This window comes from Gekko japonicus, unplaced genomic scaffold, assembly GCF_001447785.1.
Source record: "Gekko japonicus isolate JY-2015 unplaced genomic scaffold, Gekko_japonicus_V1.1 scaffold1120, whole genome shotgun sequence".
Taxonomy (NCBI): domain Eukaryota; kingdom Metazoa; phylum Chordata; class Lepidosauria; order Squamata; family Gekkonidae; genus Gekko; species Gekko japonicus.
This window is the reverse complement of record NW_015163634.1, coordinates 378,681-391,641: the sequence shown is the minus strand read 5'-3', so window position 1 is coordinate 391,641 and position 12,961 is coordinate 378,681.

Genomic DNA, 12,961 nt, shown 5'->3' with positions numbered 1-12,961 from the left:
ATTACCAGATGTGCTGATTGCATTTTAATAATACGGAACTGAGTAACAAACTCTGTGCCTTGACAACTGCTGTGCATTTATGTTCTTGCTGGCCTCTTTGATGGTAACTAAAATGAGTTCTGGAATAGACTGTGTCAGAGCAAGCATACAAAAGAATGTGACAAGTATGTGACTGTAATACTGGTAAACTTAAAAAGATCTGAGTCCCTTTCTGGTCCTTTAATTTATGGACTTTAATTTATTCATTGCTACATGCTGAGGGAAATCGCAATGTACTGAGTAAAGCATCAGGGAGCTCTGTTTGGTATGTGCCATAAGGAAAAAACTTGTTGAAAGAGTAAGGGAATGCTATACCTCTGTGATACCCACTAGTACATTTTTCCATAGAGGAAGTAAAACATGTTTTAGTATCTGTACAGCTTTAAAATCCTCATGGAGCATAGACCCTTTAACTCAAGTCTACAGAGACTGGCCTATGTACTGTCGGATCAAGAAGAAAACCAATTCTGTGATGCTGTGGAAAAGGGTCCCCCCCCCCAGAGCAAGCAACAAAGGAGGGGGGGCACTTCATGTAATGATATAACAGAGAACAATCAGGCCAACCTAAATCCAAGAACCATTTGATGGCTTAGTGCTCAAACAAACATAAGACAAAACCTCTGTCTTAATACTTAATACTTTATATTCCTTTGAAGGTAGCAAAGAAAGGCCCTTTTTTGCCTTGAAAGACACATACAAGAAGAAGGAAAGCCACAGCAATGCAGTTTGCACTCAGTGTAGAATACTCAATCACAGAAAACCCGGATTTGCTTTTGAAGCCAGCGGGATAGTCCTGAAACAATCCTCTTTTCTGTTGCAGACCTATTCATTCACAAAAATTAAAACTCACAGGGTCACAACTTGTACAAAGCATTTCACTCCTTCCTAATGAACATGAATGTCAGTTTTCCCCAGCAATTTCGTTACATGGGTACTAAATCTGTATCAAGAATGCAGCTATATACCCTGTTTCCCCGAAAATAAGACCTACCCCAAAAATAAGCCCCAGCAGGATTTCTATGCATTTGTGGTATAAGACCTAGTGTGTCTTCTTGAGAAAAAATAAATATAAGACAGTGTCTTATTTTCGGGGAAACACGGTAGTATATGAGACAAAGAAAACAAGCAAGGTGAAATTGCTCCGTCATCCCTCTTTCTCATAGTACTGTATTGCCATTGACTGCCCTGCAATGCCTACAGAAGGTCCATGGATGGCTGTGATGGCTAAACAGAACTTCAATATTCAGAGGCAGTATACCCCCCAATATGTGTTGTTTAAAGAGCAACAATAGGGAGAGCTTTCTGCATACAGCCTTCTGGGGCATTTGGTTGATCACTGTGGGAAACAAGATGCTGGACTAAATGGAGCATTTGGTCTGTCATCTGTTTTATTACTATAGCACTGGTGATTTACTTCTCATCAGGGGGTACTCTGAAGATTAATTAGATGTTACTGTTCAAATGTTTACTGTTCTTCTTATAGCAGTGGTTTAGAGAAAAAGCATACTGATGCCTATGCAGGCTATACTGATCAAATGTCTCTTAAGGCAACATAAGCTTAATACAGTGACTCACTTTAAATCACTCGATTTAAAGTTTACCGTTGTACACTTAGATCTTTTGTCCTTTTCCTGAAATTTTTCCGTTACCCTTTTGCCTAAATATTGAAACAGACTAAGAATGAAAAGAGTTATAATATAAAAGGTCATTCATAGAAATGGGCATGAACGGGGAAAATTTGGTTCGGTTCAGTTCATGGTCCATGGCATGCCCAGTTCGCAAACCACAAACCATCAAGAACTTTTAGGAGCTAAATGAACTTGGTTCATGATGTGGTAGAACTCCCCCCCCCCCAGCATGCTAGGGACACCAAACTCACAGGAGGTCTCTAGATGATTCTCATCTACTTGCCCTTGACGTTTGGTGAGGATTGGACTTATGGGGTCTGAGTTATGCCACCACCCCCAAAGAAGGAGCCCCCAGGAAAGTGCTTTCTTGGGACATGAGAGGTGCAGGTTCAGGAGTGTACAGAACAGATCCTTTGAAAGCTAGAGACATCAAACTCTCTGGGGATATCTGGATGACTCTCCTCTACCTGCCCTCAAAGTTTGGTGAGGATTGGATTTATGGGGTCGAAGTTACAGTGCCCCCCCAAAAAAGGTGTCCCCAGACTCCATTGTTTCCAATGGAGAGGGAAAACGGGGGGGGGGGGGAAAAGGGGGGGGGGGGGGGAAGCAAGGGCAATAGAAGCCCAGAAGAACAGAATCAAAGTCCCCAGGAAGCTCTGCAATAGAAACTGAAAGTGGGGGGCCTCTTTGCAAGCCCATCAGAACCAGTACAATGTACCCAGCAGAACCAGTGCCACTTTGGCTGTGCAAACCCAACAGGACTGAGGCCAAGCCAGGAAAAGGCTTTTGGGGGAAATGTCAGGCACAGGTTCAAAACTGTATAGAATGGACCCCCTGCAAGCTACATGCACCAAACATGCACAGAGAACCTCACCCTGCCACCCATTCCTCTATAATCTCTCCAAGTTAGGGATGGATTAAATTTCTGGGATCCCAGTTACGGAACCCCAATATGGTCTCTCACATTTATACCCTTCCACCTCTTCTGAGTGTGAATAACTGTGTGCCACAAGGGTGAAAGTGGGCAGAAAGGGTGCTTGACATGGGGGGAAGAAGGAGGAGAAGAATTAGAATTAGAATTGGGTTTATACCCCACCCTTCGCTCAGAGTGGTTTACAATCTCCTTCCCTTCATCTCCTCACAACAGATACCCTGTGAGATAGGTGGGGCTGAGAGAGCTCTGAGAGAACTGCTCTTGAGCGAACAGCTCTGAGAGAACTGTGACTGATGCAAGGTCACCCAGCTGGCTGCATGTGGAGGATTGGGGAATCAAACCTGATTCTCCAGATTAGAGTCTGCAACTCTTAACCACTACACCAAACTGTGTCTCAGTCCTCCATCCCCTTTGTACCACAGGCCCCTGTTCCCAGGCACCAAACCCATCCTGCGAAGCCAATGGACCCCGGCCAGAGGAGGGCATCACCAGGAGTCTTGGAGCCCCCTTCCCTTATCCTGTTCCTGGGGCTCTCCAAAGAGGCAAAAGAGTTGTTAGTGCTGCCCAGAGACACCAGCAGTTGCTAGTACTCTTTGGAGAGGAGGACTCTGATAGCAGTGGTTTGGGGCGGAACCCACAGTTTGGAAACATTTATGCACCCACCCCAGTGACCGCTGTGTGGCAGAGTGCCAGATGTGCCACATCCATGTCTGGAGGGGTGCAAATCCCGAACACTTGTCCATCCTCCATCCATCCAGAGGTGCACCCAACTATGTTGCTGCTGGAGGAAAGTTTGGCAGCCAGTGGGAGGAAGAAGAGGCCCACTCCCTCTCAGCAGGGTAAAATGGAGTGTAGCAGGAGGCCCCTCCAAGAAAGGTTCCCCACACTTGGTCTGCCATGAGTGGGACATCAAGGTGGGCCACTCTCCATGTGGTCAAAAGGGTACATGAACGGCCCAGGAAGCAGTCATTCATCTTGTTGGTGAGAAGATTGCTGTTGATGGCCAACCCGTCTTATGGAGGATGTAGCCTTTCACCAGCTGCAGTGGCAATGGTCAAGGCTCAGGTCTCCAGACTGCAAGGCAGAACCATGCACTTTATGGAAAACCTCTGGAGCAGCCAGCAGGACTATTGGGGCATGGCCCAGGCACTAAGAGGGGACAGTCCTGCCACCGAGCTACAAAGTGGTCCTACTCCATGTGCAGGGGATGGATGCAGTCCACATGGTACAAAACATCGCCACCATGTGATACAGAGTAACCTGAGGAAGTGGGTGGATGGTGATAACATCCTGTCTACATGGTTATGTATGCTGGTGCCAACATACTGGCAGAGGTGAAGCTTGTGCCCCTGGGTCTGACTGTCAAGGCAACCTGGGATGCTGCCCCCCTTGAGATACTTGCTCAAGATGTCATCGTGCTGGGGATGGCCACACCCCCTCCTGGAACACCCCCCAATCCCCCCGCTGAGGAGAAGATCAGACCTGACAACCCTACCTGGATAAAAGGCAGCATTGCTCTAGTGAAATCAGAGCTCTTGCAATGGAACCATGAGCGCTTCAAAGAAGTTCAATGACTACAGGCCAACAGGCATGGCCAGAGGGAACAGTGGGCGGAAGCACCTCTACATCAAAGAGCCCAACCAGGGAGAAGCCCTGCTACTGGTTGTGAATGGTGAACTAAGAAGTCAGCAGCAGTTGGGATGCCAGGCATGCAGTGGCAGAGGATTCAGCAGATAGGGAGGGAGTACCTCACCAAGTCCCCTGAGCCCACTGATGCCAATCCCCTGGAGTACTGGTCACACAAGGCTGTCATGTGGCCCAAACTCTCTTGTGTGACCATGAGCCCTGAGTCCACCTAACAACCAAACTCCTGCAGGGAAGTTCACAATCAGGAGGGTATCAAATGTGAGTCCTCAGCCAAGACACCCAGTAGCTACACCCCACCACTCAGTGGGTGCGTTCAGACGGGGGCTTTTCTGCTCTTGCATGGAACCCCTTCACAAACACAGAGGTGACAAAATCATGTACAGCAGAAATCTGACCTCAGGTGAGATGAACTGAGACAGAAAAAAAATGTTGTCAGAATCCTTCAGCTAGGCTATGGTCACTCATGCCTAGTCAACCCTTTCCTGAACCAATCCATTACGTAACAACATCTTTTATAGACCAGACATAGCACCACCTCAGAGTTGAAGTAAGGAGTTCACTGAGAGGCCTCCCACCTATGTCCCTCAAAATGGGACAGAGATTAGATGAACAGTGATCCTGAACAAGTTTAACTGTTTGCCACCATACCTCTCTAGTTCCCTATGTTGTGTCCTTTTTTATGTATTATGTCAGTCTTCAGCCTTATGTAGGCCTGTCAAAATGCACATTTATTTATTTATTTATTTATTTATTTACATTAGACTTGATATCCTGCTCTTGTCCCATGGCTAGGGTCTCAGAGCGGCTTACAGGGTTTCTGGTGCTAATCACCTGTGTTCCTAGCTAGGGCCACAATGTATGAAGGGGGGGTGGGACAACCTACCGGCACCCCCTCTGTGGTGGCTATTGCTGTTTCTATATTCCTATGAATAGTCTACAGTCATTCCTAGGAAACAATTTGTTCTGGAATTATTCAATTATACCAGCTATCATTTTCAAAAATCACTTGCATCCGTATTTCAACATTTATGCATATGGGGGAGGGGGATTCTCTGCTTTTGTATGCAGGTGTGTTTAAGCAGAGACTGCAGTTTGTAGGCTTCCAAAGGTACCCCATAGGGCATCCTTTATTCCAAAGAAGTCCCATTAAAGCTGAAGTGGAACCACTCCAGAGTAAAGTTCATAAAGCAGCCTTCAGTTATTTTTTTCTTGACACATATTCCTATGAGGGAAATAAATGGGGGGGGGGGGCTGGTAGCTTTCTGTGGAATGATTTTGTCACCTCTGTGTTTGTGAAGGGGTTCCATTAACACATTGTAAAGTGTTTGAATTTATTAACCTTGCATATACTCTCAAGGGAGAAAATCTATGCTTTGCTAATGCCACGATAAAATTTATATTTCTCCACTGAATTATCGTCTTTAACTCTTCTCTATATTTTTGGAATTGTTTAAATGACAAAAAAACTAAAAATTAAGGACTAAACTGGGGTGGGGTTCTTTAACAGCTCTTACATCCCCTTCCCACTATATTTTTTAAAATAAAAATGTATATTGGGTAAGTAGAGGTCAAGATGATATACTTGTTAAGATTCAATGAATATGTTATTGACTGATGTTTTAGGATACTGGCAGATTGTGGAAATGTGACCATTGCTTATAAAATGTACCTGTAATTTTGAATAAGAACTACAATGTTCTACGATGCCAAGACCACAGCCATACATCCCGGAAAATCTACAACTAATGAACTCTGGCTGTGAAAGCCTTCAATGACATATTTAATAAGAACTGTTTGTTTAATGGAAATAGACAAAAATGTTAATGAACCTATTAATTAATCCATTTTCATAAATCTATATTAACAAATCTAAAAATTGTAGTCAAATACTAATAATAGAATAAAGTAATACACCATACCCATATGGAAAGAATCCACAAAAAAACACAATATACAATTATAGGAATAAGGCCCTTTGTGGAAATAAATACAACGAGCTCTAGAAAGAGGCTCTGAGAGAGTGCCAAGGCCTTGGGCACTCAGCATCAATGTACTGTGGCGACCTCAGCAGGGTATAATGACACAGAGCTTACTGTTTCCTCCAGGGGAACTGATCTCTGCCATCTAGAGAGCAGTTGTTATTCTGAGTGATCGCCAGCCCTCCCCTGGAGATTGGCAACAATAGTTCCCCAGGAGGAAATGGCTGGTCTGGAGGGTGGAGTCGATGGCATTGTACCTGTTTGAGGCCCCACCCATCCTCAAACCTCACCCTCTCCAGGCTCCACTCCTCAAATCTCCATGAATTTCCCAACCTAGAGTTGGCAGCTCTATCTCCTTCCCAGCCAAGCACCAACCTGTCATTATCTGCCCCTCTGATTTCAGCTTTACATCTCCTCCCCCCTCTCTCCTGGAGATCAGTTGTCATTCTGAGTGATTTCCTCCCCTATCCTGAGATTGGGAACAGTGGTTCCCCAGAAGGGAATGGCTGGTTGGGAATGTGGAGTCTATGACAGTCCCCTGTAACTGTTGGGTTTTTTTACCTCAGAACTCTGAGCTCTGCAGCTGACCAATCAGAGAGTGGGGGGTGCAGGGAGAGAGCTGCCTGGCAGCTGAATAGGAATCAATGGGGGGAGCACATTTTCCCCTTTTTGACCCACTTAGGGGTCGAATTTCTAAAAATCCCATCTCAGTGAGCACCTACACCACGGTGGGAGTGCTCTCCCTGAATTTGGTGTCTCCAGGTCCAGCAGTTTGGCTGGAAAATAGAGGGAGGCAAGCCATGTTTCTTTCCTTCTGCTTAGCTATAACTCAAGTCATTTTGCTGCCCCAAGTGGGTAGTATGGGAGGATAGCCGCATGGTAACAGGTATGGTTCCCTTCACCCCTGACTTGTGTTGATTTGGGGTTATGCAGTGGCAGCTAAGGTAGAAAAGCACCTCCTCCTATGTCATGTCTTCTGGGTTCCAAGGGTCTGGAAAGTGGTTCCATAGCCAGTTACAGGGTTGCCAACTCTGGGTTGGGAAATACCTGTAGATTTGAGGGGCAGAGCCTGGGGAGGCCAGTGTTTGGGGTGCAGAGGGACCTCAGCAGGGTATAATTCCATAGAGTCCATTGTCCAAAGCAGCCATTTTCTCCAGAAGAACTGATCTTGGAGATTTCCAGGTGCTGTCTGGAGGCTGGCAACACTAAGGGGAAGAACAGACCTGTAGATTTGTGGGGTAGAGCCTGGGGAGGGCAGGGTTTGGAGTGCGGAGGGACCTCAGCAGGGTATAATGCCATAGAGTACATTGCCCAAAGCAGCCATTTTCTCCAGGAGAACTGATCTTGGAGATCTCCAGGTGCTGCCTGGAGGCTGGCAGTACTAAGGGGAGGGCCAGACCTGTAGATTTGAGAGGTAGAGCCTGGGGAGGGCAGGGTTTGTTGTGCAGAGGGACTTCAGCAGGGCGTAATGCCATAGAGTTCACTGCCCAAAGCAGCCATTGTAATAACTGGGAAATTTTCTGTAGGGGAAATGATGTGCTGTGGCTGGGGAACACAGTAATTTCTGGGAGATTTCCAGGCCCCACAGGGAGTTTGGCAAATCCAGTGACCATTTAAGGGAAGATTGGGATATGAATTTTGTCAACTGCAGTGACCGTTTAAGGGAAGATTGGGATATGTATTTTACCTCAGGACACATTCAATAACTCTCAACAGCAACAGCAAACTGTTTAGAATGTTAGAGGCAAAGGCCAATCAGGCCGCATATGCAAATGACCTGTTTTCTGACTGGCTATTGGGGGGAGAGGAACAGCAAACTGTTTAGAATATTGGAGGCGAGACTCAGGCAATGCAGCCAGTGGATAGGGATAGCTTCTGAGTGACACATCACAGAGCCAACTGATTTGGGAGCATGTGGAATGTTCACAAAGTGCCACCACCAAAATACAATTATATATAAGAAGAGATAGAAGAACTTTAATTAAAGACTTTTGAGGAAGACCCCTCTCTTTTTGAGATCCTGGAGAACTATTGCCAGTCAGAACAAGTATGGACCAATGGTCTAAATCCATACAAGGCACCTTCATGTTTAACTTATAAATGATTATGTACGCAGAGTTTTTACATAGCGATTTTCTTTGTGTAGGAAAACAGTAATGTGTAAAATAGTCCTTAGCTAAGCTGGTGTCCTTCAACAACAACAACAGCAACAACAAATAGTGTGTCAGGGGTGCACATTCTCTGGATTGTTCCAACTGAAGCCTGCCAAAGCTGCCTTTTAGAAAATAAGTAGCAGATAGTCTGAGAAAATGTGAGCCTAGTCAGACATATCTCTGAGTTAAACCATGACATATTCTTATTGTCACTCCAAACCAAATGTCTGCCATGAGAGAAGACGATTCACCCTATCTTGATAGGATTGACTGAGAGTCAGATGGTGGAACATCCATTGAAACCCATGGCCTGGCAGAGGCCTGATTCTCATCAGATGTATTGCCCATCTGCTCCCATGAGGAATAGGAAATTACTCCAGAGCACCTTACTTGGAGAGCTATCTGGAGAGAGTACAGCACAACTCTTTCATACTCCTTTTATCCTTGCTGGTACCCAACAGGACTTAAAATGAGTGTAAAAGAGTCATCTTCATCTTGCTTCTTCAAGAGAGAGCTTGCATGTGAGTATGTATGTATGCACATGTTGTGGCATTCTTAGTGTATGGGGTGCATACTGCCCAGGTCCCCCTGGAGCTAGCTATGGGTAGGTCCTGCAAATGCATACACTCTGAGTATCTTAAAGGTAGTGCCTGAGGAAGCATGAGTGACTCATGTTCCCACACTTTCTTCTTTTGCCATTTCTCCTGAGGTGGACAAAGACATTCCTTTCTTCAAGCAATTGTAGAGGCTGAAAACAATGGGTCAGAAAGTTTGAGTCATCTCTGCTTTATTTAGAACACTAGTGGATGTTCTAAATGCTTTCTGTCTGCAAAACATACTGCACTGTTTAAAAGAATAACTAATAACAACATTGGGCGAAAGTACTTCTTTAGTCAAAAAAGCTTAGTTGACTCAATTTGAAAGATGAAATATGCTTGAAATTATGGGTATATGTGACACAGCAAATGATATAATTAATGTCTTGAACTAAGTCATACCATCCCTCTCTTTTTTGCTTAGATTCCTTTCACATGACCTAATTAAGGTTGTTTGCACAGAAAAGCTCAACTGGACTTCTCCTGTGCCTCTGCTTGGGAGCACTGTTGAGCCCATTGCCTCAATGGAAACAAAGGGAACATGTGTATATGGACAGCTGCAAATATAATGTAAGTTGGCTATCACCTCTTACAAATGGCAAAGATAGACGTATTCATAGGGAGAGTAATCAATAATGCATGGCAGGGCCCTTGCATTGCCAAGTTTACCATGTGTACCATGGCTAGCCCCATGTACCATATTGTGCCACATTTTTGTTGTGGTTGCGGGGAGCAGGGCCTGCCTTCCCCCAACAGATCATCTGGTAGAGACTGATGGTTTTCCCAAATCAAACTGGAAATATAGATAGGTATAATTTTTCTATAGCCTTTTTCAGAGTTTTTTTGATGTTGAGTTTCAAGCCAACTTTTGCACTCTCCTCTTTGACCCTCAGCAAGAGGCTCTTGAGGTCCTCTTCACTTTCTGCCGTTAGAGTGGTATCATCTGCATATCTGAGGTTGTTGATCTTTTTACCGGCAATCTTAATTCCAGGTTGTGATTCATCCAAGCCGGCATTTCGCATGATGTATTCTGCACATAAATTAATGGCACATAAATTAAATAAGCAAGGTGACAATGTACAATATACAATCTTGTTGTACACCTTTTCCGATGATAAACCAATCAGTTTTTCTTCTCCAGTGGATTATGCTTTGTCTGAGTTCTCTGCTGCATCCTGTCCATCCTGGGTGGCCCTCCATGGCATAGCCCACAGCCTCATTGAACCACGCAAGCCCCCTCGCCACATCAAGGCAGTGATCCATGAGGGAGTGATTTGATCTAGAACACACTTATTTGTCTTTTTGGTGATCCATGGTATCCATAAAACTCTTCTCCAACACCACATTTCAAATGAATCAACTTTCTTCTGAAAAATACAGAACATATTAAAGTTTAAATTCCCATTGGAAGTCTAGAGCATGGTATTAGGTTTCTGTCTAACAAATTATGAAAAGTTTTAGAAGAGATATTCAAATACATGGTGACAGAGGCTAGAACTATTTACACAACAAAATGGTAAGGACATATCTCCATGTTTAGAAGAATGGGAAAATAAACTTACTCAATATGCAATAATGGCAAAATTAACAACCTATTTGAAAAACAGGTCTATTACAGAATCTGAGGAGAGATGGAGTATGTATTATGTTTATTATGCTAGCAGGAGACAAACTTAGAGTGATAAAATAAAGTGAGAAAATATATGGTAATGAAAAAGAAATCTAATTAAAATTTGTTTCATATGTAATACCTTGAATACAAATGGGTTCTCGATATGAAATTATGTAATAGACTTTCTTTTACACTGTGGTTAAAGGTTCTAGTGAATATGTAGAAGTGGCAAAAATATGTTATATTGAATTTGTAGTAATGATGAAACTAATGTTGTAGCCAAATTGGTTAGCTATGAAGTTTGAAGCTTAAAACTTAAATGATGGATACAGTTGTACCCCAACAGAAATAAGAACTATTGTATATTATAGATAATACCTTAAAATTATAATGGTGGATGAAAGGGAATATATTCTCTGTCCTATACATTTTGTACTACATGATTATCTTTGACATATGCAATTGTGTTGTATAACCCCCGTTTTTTCCCCTTTTCTTTTCTGTACCCTCACTGTTTTCCTAAAATAAAAAACCTTTCCTCCTGTCAGCTTTCTTCATTGTCCAACTTTCACACCCACATATCACATGAATTAGCTTGATCTTGGTCACCAGTGACACATCCTTACTCGTAAGGATCTTTTCCAGCTCCATGGCTGCCCTTTCCAGTCTCAATCTCCTGATTTCTTGATTGCAGTCTCCCTTTTAGTTGACGATGGAGTCAAGAACAGAAAACCTTGAATTATTTCAATTTTTTAAATTGTCAGCCTGAACATTGTGTAATTCCCCAGTATTCCTTACTTTTGTCATTTTGATGTGCATCTGTTGGCACTTTCTGTTTAAACCTTCATCAATAGTTGTTTTAAGTATTCACTATTTTCTGCCAGTAATGTGGTGCTCCCCAAATTAGGATGGACAAACAAGCTAGTCACAGTGCATCTAAACTAAGGAATCTGCTAGACCTACCTTCTCTATCCTGCATATTCTGGTGTTCTGATGATCTTGAGCAAACTGCTGCACGCCCTCTAATAAATGCATGCACATACATACTTTACCTTTATAGAAGCAAGTAAGTGCAATCTTCCATTCCTGTGAAAGTCATATTGAAAGTAATGGCCATTACTTCTGAGTAAATGGGTTTAGGATTGCAGAACTAATTGATTAAATTGTTTTTAAAAGAATATGCTCTTCCAGCACACAGACATACATCAATAATCATTCTGCTCATAATCTCAGAGGTACAAAATCCTTTGACACTATCACAGTACCTGAATTTTGAAAGCATACCTTGAGTTTCCTTAAATACTGTTTGCTCTTGTAGTGCAGCCATAAATTATTTTTGTACTATAAATGTTACTGAGGCATGTAGCTCTTATAAAATGAGCCCAGAGTTTAGTGGGTCTGCCTTGAATGTTGATGTACAATTTATGTGCAAGTATATGGCAACCACATTTTCCCCAGCAATATAAGGAAACTGTAGAGGGGAGGCCACATGCCTTGTTACCCTCCAAGCTAAATTTAGCCCAGGAGTCATAAATTATGTCCCATCACGTGCCTGACAATCCCAGGCAATGGGGTTTTTTTACATTTTCAGGAAGGGAGAAAAACCTGGCCGCCCAGTTTATTAATACTACAATGAACTAGCAAACTGTTGAAGGTCTCACATAGGGAGATCTGAGGAAACAAACTGAGGTGTTGGGAAGCTCTAACCCAGCCACATGTTATTGATGTGTTTTAGAGTATATTGTGATTTACTGAAAAGTAAATTGATTGGGGGTGGAAGATAAATATAAATTGATTGGGGGTGGGAGATAGTATATAAATGACAAAAAATAAATTGACGGGTGTTTCTGTGAAGCCCTGGTTAATAACAGCTCTGTGTATAAAAAGGAATTCAGCAGTTTCAGTTTTTTCTGGCATGCAGCAGAAATTTTTTGGGGGGATCTTACTCTGTCAATGGGTTTTATCCATGGGAACTAGATAGCCTTGCTTGTGGTTCTCTAGTTTGCAGATGATTGTAGTACTTTCTTTGAATATTTTCAGGATTTTATTTTCTGACTGTTTTTTTTCCTAAATGATACCTAAGTACAAAAAATAGCCCAGATTCAGAGGAATTCTTTTATATAAAAACTAATATATCTGCGAACCAAGAGGGTCAAGCTAGCACTATATAATATAAAAATACAAATATTTATTAAGGTGTACACATGTTAAAACATACTATGATTAAAAGAAAGAGTCTAAATTTCAGACTTTTAAAAGCTTTTCTAATACAAATACACTTGACGGGTAAACACTTTATAACTTAAGAGCAAACGCGTTTCGGCCCCTTTGGGCCTTCCTCAGTGGTCAGGCAGGCAGGCAGGCAGGCAGGCA